An 8974-nucleotide genomic window follows, 5' to 3' on the forward strand; every position below is an offset into this window, starting at 1 on the left:
CCATACTGCTTTCCAGATTGGCTGCACCAATCTGCAGTCCCACCAGCAGTGTATGAGTGTGCCTTTCCCCCACATCCTAAACTAATTCTGTCCTGGTTTGTATTTTCAGGTCCTATTTCATGCAAATGCACTTCCAGAAAAAAATGAATATCTGCTTTTCTTCTTCCTAAAGCAATCTGGACTTGCCTCACGTCATCAGGGGAACAGATCCTCCTGCAGGTAAGTCTGGGTTTCCCAGTGATGACAGCTTAGGGTCTGTGATGAATCTAGTCTGCTGTTTCCTATTGTTGTTAGAAGAATAATTTTTCTTTTAATGATTCTGAATAAAGAATGTAAAATATTCTTAGGGTCTGTCTGTAAGTGTGAAACCTGAGCTGTACTTAAATTCTTCCAATTTACAGAAACAATGGATTATTTTCAGCCTTATTTTCCATAAATAGCAGCCATTGATTCACCCAAATATTCTCCAGGATTTTCTCCTTCTGTATCCTGTAGCTTATATATGTCACAGTGGCTCATCACCCAGCAGGGCACCTGGCTGTGGGTGGCTGTGCCCTCCCTGAGGGGCAAGCTGTTTATCCCTAGTGCTCTTCAGAGTTTTCCAGCTAGATCTCTGCCACAGAGAATAACTTTTTGCCTAATGTTTCCTGAGATCCTAACCCACTTAAAGCAGGATGAGTCCTCCTCCCAGATTTCACTTGTCCATCTTACTTTAGCGATGGGAATTATGGTGAAGTTTAACTAGGTGGCAACCATGAATCAAAGTGTGCTCCTTTGCTGCTGCTGGTTTTATTATTTTATTTTGGTATCTGGGATGAAGCCCAGTGGAGTGCTTGACTCTTTAACCACAACCCCAGCACTTTTCATATTTTATTTAGATACAGGGTCTTCCTAAGTTGCTTAGGGCCTCTTTAAGTTGCTGAGGCTGGCCTCAAACTTGTGATCCTTCTGTTCCAGTCTCCCAAAATTCTGGGATTACAGGTGTGCACCACTGCACCTGGGCCACGTTACTTCCCCTGTGACTTATGTCCCTCTCCATGAAAGGTGCAGTCTTTCTAATGTAGTTTGCTTTGAACAGTGTGTTAACTGAATACCATCACATTGCTAATAGCCACAGGTTAGGAGGCCCCTTGATTAACCTGCAGGGAAGCAGAAAGTTTCATCCTGGTACTGAGCCTCTGGGCTCTTCTATGCTAGACAGGTGTGAGTGCCAGGTGAGATGGCTGGGAGAGGACATGCTGGACAATTTCTTTTAGCTCATTTTTATAAAGGGTTCTTATTCACCAGAACTCATACTAATGTAACTGCGCTGTTAACACAGATGTAGCTACTTACTTTTTAAAGTCACTTACATATTGTATGATATTTAAGTGAATCATTTTTTCTGTATTGGATGTATGATTTGCTGTTATATTATGATGTGATCTGAAATTTAGATAAAGGATGGGCACGGGAATCCCAGGGTCCTGAAGGCTGAAGCAGCAGGATTGTGAATTTAAAGCTAACCTCAAGAAATTAGCAAGGCCCTCAGCAACTTAGTGAGACTCTATCTCAAAATAAAAAAGAGGATGGGTCTCGGGCTGTGTATCAGTGGTTGAGGAGTCCTGGGTTCAATTGCTGATAGGAAAAATAAACTCTTTGTTCACAGCTGTATAGATTCATATATAAAAAATTGCTCCTGGGTCTACACCATTTCTGTTGTTGAAAGTGTTTGCTCACTCTCCTTCATGCTCTGGAGAACGTAGACTCGTTTTTCATTCTGCTACTGTGCAGTTTTGCCTTCAGACAAATAAGATTTTCTGGTCATTTTAAAGCAACAATGAACTGGGGTCTTAATTTCGAAATATTTTTGAAAATTCCTGACTTCTTCTCATTCCTACTTTGCCCAAAACTTTCTGTTTTCACGACTACATTTTTTGAAGTAAGACTGAAAATCTTGTCCTTGAATGCTCCAATTTTAGGTGATTTTAACTTGTTACTGAAAGGGTTTTACGATGCTGTGTGCTAGCCTTGCACATTTTTTAACATGAATTAAACACAACAGAAGCAAAGTCGCCATTTCACACAAATGTCCCTCTCTACAAAATAGAACACAATTTTAGAACTAAAATTTTAAATTTTTATTTAAAAATGTTGTACATAAATGATTATAGTTAAAAATAGATGTTTAAGTTATTCTTTAAAGCTTCATCAGTATATATTTAACCTACATGAAACAGTTGTGATAAGAACAGATATATATAATTTTATGTATAAAGATGAAAGGGAATAACATCTGTGCCTGTGATCATGTATACCTTGTGGAAGATCTTACTAGTGTCATTTCTGGGCTTGTCATGGTAGCAATCCTGAATATACTGAATAAGTGGAAGAATAAAATTGTATTTTTCCTTATCACCGCATCTGGGAAATAAAGAACTTTTTCCCTAATGGTATAGAAAATTTCCCTTTTAGACAAACACTGCATGTTCTTACTCATGTACGAAACCTAAAAAGCATTGCACACACTCTCCAAGAAATGTTGTTCCAGTAGATCATTCAACAAATTCTCCAACATAAATTTCAGTTTTGGGCATTTGATTCCAGAACAATGTCACTTTGAACTTGTAATAGAGATAGCATCTTAGAGCTCATCTTTCAGGAGTGGGCTGGACACGTGTCCTTTAATTAAAACCTTGAAACACCAACTCTGTTTTAAAACAGCACAAGGTCTGTTTTAAATGTAGTTCTATTTACTACTCTGATTGTAAAGTCTTAAAAGGAAAAAAAAAACTATGCTCTTGGTAATTTTTCCAGAATATTCTAACATAATCTAGTTATTCTGGCTGGAGGATGAACAAAAATGTGACATGTGTAGCCACCTCAGAGGATTCCAAGGACCGACATAAAATTTCAAGTCCTCACAACAGGATTGTGCAAATATTCAACTATGTTGGTTTTTTTATTTTTTTTAACTGGAGTTTGAACACAGGAGCAATTAACCACTGAGTCAAATCTCCACCTATTTTCATATTTTATTTAGACACAGGGTCTTGCTGAGTTGCTCAAAGCCTGTGTAAGTGTCTAAGGCTGGCTTTGAACTCACATTCTCCACGCTCAGGCTCCTGACCTGCTGAGATTACAGGTGTGCACCCTCACACCCTGCGGTAATTTCTTTCTTGTCTTTCTTTCAGAAATGGACACAGCTCATCTGTTATTAAAGGAACTGCATTGATTTTCCCAAGTCTTGTGAATGAAGTACTGTATGATAATAAGATTAGAAGCCAACATTTCTGGAGAGCTCATTATGTGCCACAAACACTTCCAAAGATTGTAAACACACTATACTTTTTCCCAAATAGTCTCTGCAGGATCCACATAACAGGACTCTTTATGTGGACAGCTGAGATGACTGGACCTCAGCATCCCAGGGTGCATAAGGAGAAGTTCTGGTAAATGGCAGCTCCGACTCGCAACTTCAATCAGTCCAACATCAGAGTTCACACCAACATTGTTTATATATTACAAAAATTTGGTATGGTGGGAAATAAGCCAGAGTTAACTGACCTGAAGTAACTCCGTGCAGGTCTAGTCTGTGCACACTCATGTTTGGGAGGGTCTCACTTCCAGTTTCTTGCAATCAACCCTTGCAATTTAGCCCAATTTGTGGACCTCCTATTATGAACCTGACAGACAAGATCACAAAAAGGCAAATCAAGTAAGCTCCTGTCTTGCCCCAGACAACCTCAGACATGAGGAAATAGGAAGGAAGTATATTCTAAGATAGATGGCACTTCTTTTGAGCCATGACGTGGCCCTATTTAAAAAAAAATTCCCTGGCACTTTTTATTTTTAATTTTGAGACAACAGGGTCTCAGGAAGTTGCTTAGGTCCTTGCTAACTTGGTGACATCAGCATTGAACTTGCCATTGTCCCATCTCAGCCTCCTGAGCCACTGGGATTACATGAGTGCACTACGGCACCTGGATGACAATTCTTAATGCACAAGAAAACTGAAATATCAATATGTATGCCGCTGTGGAGGTCCCAGTGAGATTGGAAGGTATAAAGATAAGGCGGTGCATGGAGATGCATTCTTTAGGGTGTGAATAGAACATAGTTTTTTTTTTTTTTTTTTTTTTTAATTTTGTGCTTGGGGCTGCCTGGTGGGTAAGTGCACCAGCACCGAGTTACAACTTGATTCTGTATTTTGAAAAAGGGTCTCACTAATACTTCCAGACTGGCTTTACTCTTGTGATTCTCCTGCCTCAGTGTCTGGGGTCACTGGGATTTCAGGCAGACACCACTGTGCCCGGCATTAGAACTGAATTTTCATATGGAATAAAAATACAGTTGGATGAATATTCTGTTTTTCTTAATGGAAGTGGTGTTCATTTGAGATTGATGAAGAAGGTCAGATTTGCAAATAAAAAAAAGAAATTTTTTTGAGTTACTGTGGTCACCATATTTTTCTTTCCCTTGTAAGATGAACAAAGCCAACAGACTGTACAGTAATATTCACATAAGAAACACCGTGTACACCGTGACTGGCGTTGGGGTCATAGCCAATGCTCTTCTTCTCCTCATTCACATCTCCTTGCACATTACTAGGCACAGACCTAAGCCCACTGACCTGCCCATTGGTCTTCTAGCCCTGATCCACCTGGCAATTCTGCTCATCAATGGCTTCATAGCTTCGGACATTTTTATACCTCAGGGGGGCAGGTGGGATGACCTGACGTGTAAATTGCTTATCTACCTGTACAGGTTGATGAGGGGCTTCTCCATCTGTGCCACCTGCCTGCTGAGTGTCCTCCAAGTCATCACCCTCAGCCCCAGGAGCTCCTGCTTGGCAAGGTTCAAACATCAATCCTCTCTTCACAACCTGTGTTTCCTTCTCTTCCTGTGGGTCATCTACTCATCCTTCAGTAGTCATCTCTTCATCTCCATTGCTGCTACCCCCAATTGGACCTCAGACAACTTTATGTACATCACAGAATCCTGCTCCTTCATTCCCATGACCTTCTTTCTTCAGCACAGCTTGTCCATCATGCTGACCTTCAGGGAAGTCTCCTTTATAGGAATCATGTCCTTCTCCAATGGATACATGGTGGCTCTCCTGTGCAGGCACAAGAGGCAGTCCCAACATCTCCACAGCAGCAGCCTGTCTCCAGTGTCATCCCCAGAACTGAGGGCCACCCAGACAATCCTGCTGCTCATGAGTTGCTTCGTGGTCATGTCCATCTTGGACAGCATAGTCTCCTATGCAAGAATCACACTGAAAGATGATCCAATATTTTACTGTATCCAGATCCTCGTGACCCATAGCTATGCCTCGTTCAGCCCTTTGGTGTTTATTTGTACTGAAAAACGTATAATTGTTATTTTCAGATACATGTGGGAGAAGACTGTAAACATTTCAGTAGGCAGTGGTGAATAAGTTTTGTTAAGGCAAGAAATTGCGCTGAATTTGGAGTGATTTATCATGACAGAGTGTTTAGAGTCTTTGGTTTAATTACAATGCAAAGTCTCACTCTCTCTGTTAAACCATCCACTTGGACATGCAGGGATGACAATTACATCAATGAAAGCCAAACCATGTGCCTCTCTGAGATATTATGGCAATGTAATATTTCTCAGTGGATCCTTAATAGGGGCCTGTGAGTTGGATGTCACTTGTCATAACCTGGGTTATTCCAAACTCTTTTTAGATACACAACAGTTCCAATGGTTTTCAAATATTGCATCATCTCCATTATCTGTATTTTTCCTAACTACATTTGTAAACATATTCTACCACAAAATATCACATGATCCAGCACACAAACAATACACACGGGGCTGCATAGCTGAGTTCTAAAGTTACTATACTCAGTGAAGCCGGTTTTGTCGCAAGAGTACAAACATTGTATAAATGTACTTAAAGATGGTGGGAGTTGGAGTGGCCAGAGTGACAGAACAGGAACACAAGAGCGTCCCAGAGACCAAGAGAGGGGGAAGCGGGGCACTATCCCTTGGTATGTGGAGAACCTCTATTCAGTTAGGAAGTGAATGCTGTCATGGGTGGTGGTGACTTTTGTGCAAAAATTTGAATAGATTCCAGGCCACTTTACTGAAAGCTAAAAGTGGTCAGAATGTTTATGTTATATACATTTTATCCTCATAAAAGTATTTTAATTATCAACTCAGTTGTGGAAAACATTCTTTCTGAAAATATAAAGTAAGGGATAAGACTCTAAACGTGCCACAGGGTCATTTGATGAGCTTTGAAACATCTGATCTGATTTGTCCCAGGGATGTGAAGATTGGTTTTGAGGAGCTCGCTTCTGATCTCAGCCTCTCCCAGGAGAGGTGTTTCCCATGCGGATGAACCCTCTCTGGGTCTCTCAGCCTTCAAAAGATGTTAAGCACTGCAGTGGGTAGCTCCCATGTTGAGGCTTTCTGGGTGAGAGGTGCATGCAGTCAGAACACCAGGTTTAGACAGTAAGTCACATGTGGGAGTTTACCAATCATGACAGCAGTGCTGTAAAAATTATGCACTTGTCATATATTCTATTTAATTAGAAAAATTAGCCAAATATAAAATACTCTCAAATAGAATGTCTTTATAAAAAATGTAAGTAGTAAGGAAGCAAAGAATATGAGACTAAACATTTTAAAAATCAGAAAAGAAACATAGAAAAGAGGAGAAAGGGGTCCAAAGGATTACAGGACAGAACAAAGTGGCTGTTTAAGTTATCATGAATAGTTGTTAAGTTTGAATCAATTACACTCCTCAATCAATTGATATTGGGTGGCTGAGATCACAATGACTGCAACACAATCTTAAGACTGCACATCAAGGTGTAGCTGTAAACCAGGACAAAAGGATCCAAGAGACATGTAAAACATCCCACCAAATGAAGAAAACACTACTCTGATGTGCTGAGATCAGCGTTCACAAGAGGACACAAACCAGGTCACAAACAAGCCTCCTTAATCTTAAGGACACTGATATCCCGTCAAGTGTATCAACAAGCACCATAGAGTGAATATAAATTAAAGACTTAAAACTGTCCATCCCAACTATGTGGAGATAAAACAACACCTTTTAACCAGTCACACATGGAGAACTCACAAGTGGAATAAGAAATTTCTTTGAGAAAAACGAGGATCAAAGTACCACCTACTAGAACTTGGGGGGTGCATCAGGAGGATGTCGCAGAGACTTGAAGCAACATATCTCCATTCACAACAAGATTGAAAAAAGAGAACCCTAGACACACACAACTTCAGAACACTGAGCTTGGAAAGTGGAACAAAGCAACTATTGATGGAGGAGAGTGAACCAGTAACCCAAGACACCCCACCCCTCCAAAAAGGAGCCCAGAGACACAGAAATTCATGATGGAGGGCTACACATTGAACAATTAGCACCAAACCATCTTGATCTCCTCCAAATTGAAAGCATCATCCATGGTGAAGATCTGGGGTTTATCCATGGGACACAGGTGGCTCAGTACATGCAGATCATCTATAGGGACACCCAATAGCATACAAATTCCAAGGAAGGAGAGCCCTTGTCTCAGGAGTGACATGTTCATATATGTATAAACACTAAAGATCCTACCGAATTCCTTTCAGGATTCTGAAAGGCATTCAGCACAATACAAAGGCAACATCCCAAGAATTCTGCTTTGTTTCAGAGAACAATCCCCACAATAAACCATTATAAAGAGCAAAATACCGAGGCATGAACTTGGCCAGGGAAAGAAAACACTTGTACCCAGAAAGTATAATGATGCCATAAATTAAAGCAAACATAAATTAGAGGAACCATTCATCATATTCATGATGCAAAGAGTCAATATCAAAATGTCCATACCATCAGAGTTATGTACAGATGTGATCCCTATCCAAATCTCAGGAGAATATTTTATAGAAATAGGAAACGAGGTAGCTAAAATCTACATGCGACCCTACCAGATCCTAAATAGGTAGATCAACCCTGATAAACAACAAAGCTGATGGAACCACACTCAATTTTTAAATATATTATGAAGCTATATATATATATATATATATATATATATATATATATATATATAATGAAGCTTTGTGTGTTCTTACATTTTCAGATCAAGTCGAGATGTTTTGAAAGCATAGATGTGAGACCTGAATCTATGCCAAAAGAAAACAGTTGGAAATCTTCATGACATTGGAAAAGAAAATGATTTTCTGGGATATCACACCCAAAGTACAGGCAACAAAGTCAGCAATATGATGACATGAAACTACAATAGTTCTATACAGGAAGGTGAACAATCAGCTGTCAACAGACAACACAAAGGATGAAGATTACATTTTCAGATCATATATCAGGAAAGAGGTTGATTTTAAACGTTTGGGGCTGGGGATATAGCTCAGTTGGTAGAGTGTTTGCCTTGTAAGCACAAGGCCCTGGGTTCAGTCCCCAGCACCCCAAAAAGTTAACCTTTATTAAAACCTCAGAACTTAATAAAAAATAATAACTTCATTAAAACAGCACAAGATATGAATATATATCTCACCCAAGCAAAAACACGTATGTAAAACACTTCTTCCACTTGTATTATTCTTTCCTGTTTTACAGTAGAGGGGGTTGAGAGAGAAGAGAAGAGGGGAGGGGAGGAGAGGGGAGGGGGGATAGTAGAGAATAGGATAGAGAGCAGAATTCATCAGACACTAGGATGGCAATATATAAATCAATGGAAATGTAATTGATGTAACTGATGTGATTCAGCAATCTGTATACGGGGTAAAAATGGGAGTTCATAACCTTTTTGAATCAAACTGTGAAATATATCAAATTAGATGTAATGTTTTGAAAGACCAACAATAAAAAAAAACACGTATGTAGCCAACGAACAAAGAAAAGACGCTCAACATCCATCAGTTCTCAAGGAAATGCCAATCAGAGCCACCACGAGGTGAGGTCCTGTCACAGCAGTCAGGAGGATGATGATGTGAAAGGAAA

At 39.8% G+C, this 8974-nt stretch overlaps 1 non-coding gene across 1 annotated transcript; it reads left to right on the forward strand.

Annotated features, from left to right (window-relative positions):
- Nucleotides 1-8369: 8369 nt before the first annotated feature.
- Trnat-ugu (transfer RNA threonine (anticodon UGU)) lies at nt 8370-8443 on the forward strand. Its single transcript has one exon. It is a non-coding gene; the product is annotated as a tRNA-Thr (tRNA).
- The last annotated feature ends 531 nt before the right edge of the window (nt 8444-8974 follow it).

The sequence above is a fragment of the Ictidomys tridecemlineatus genome, unplaced genomic scaffold (assembly GCF_052094955.1).
Source record: "Ictidomys tridecemlineatus isolate mIctTri1 unplaced genomic scaffold, mIctTri1.hap1 Scaffold_1975, whole genome shotgun sequence".
NCBI classification, from domain to species: domain Eukaryota; kingdom Metazoa; phylum Chordata; class Mammalia; order Rodentia; family Sciuridae; genus Ictidomys; species Ictidomys tridecemlineatus.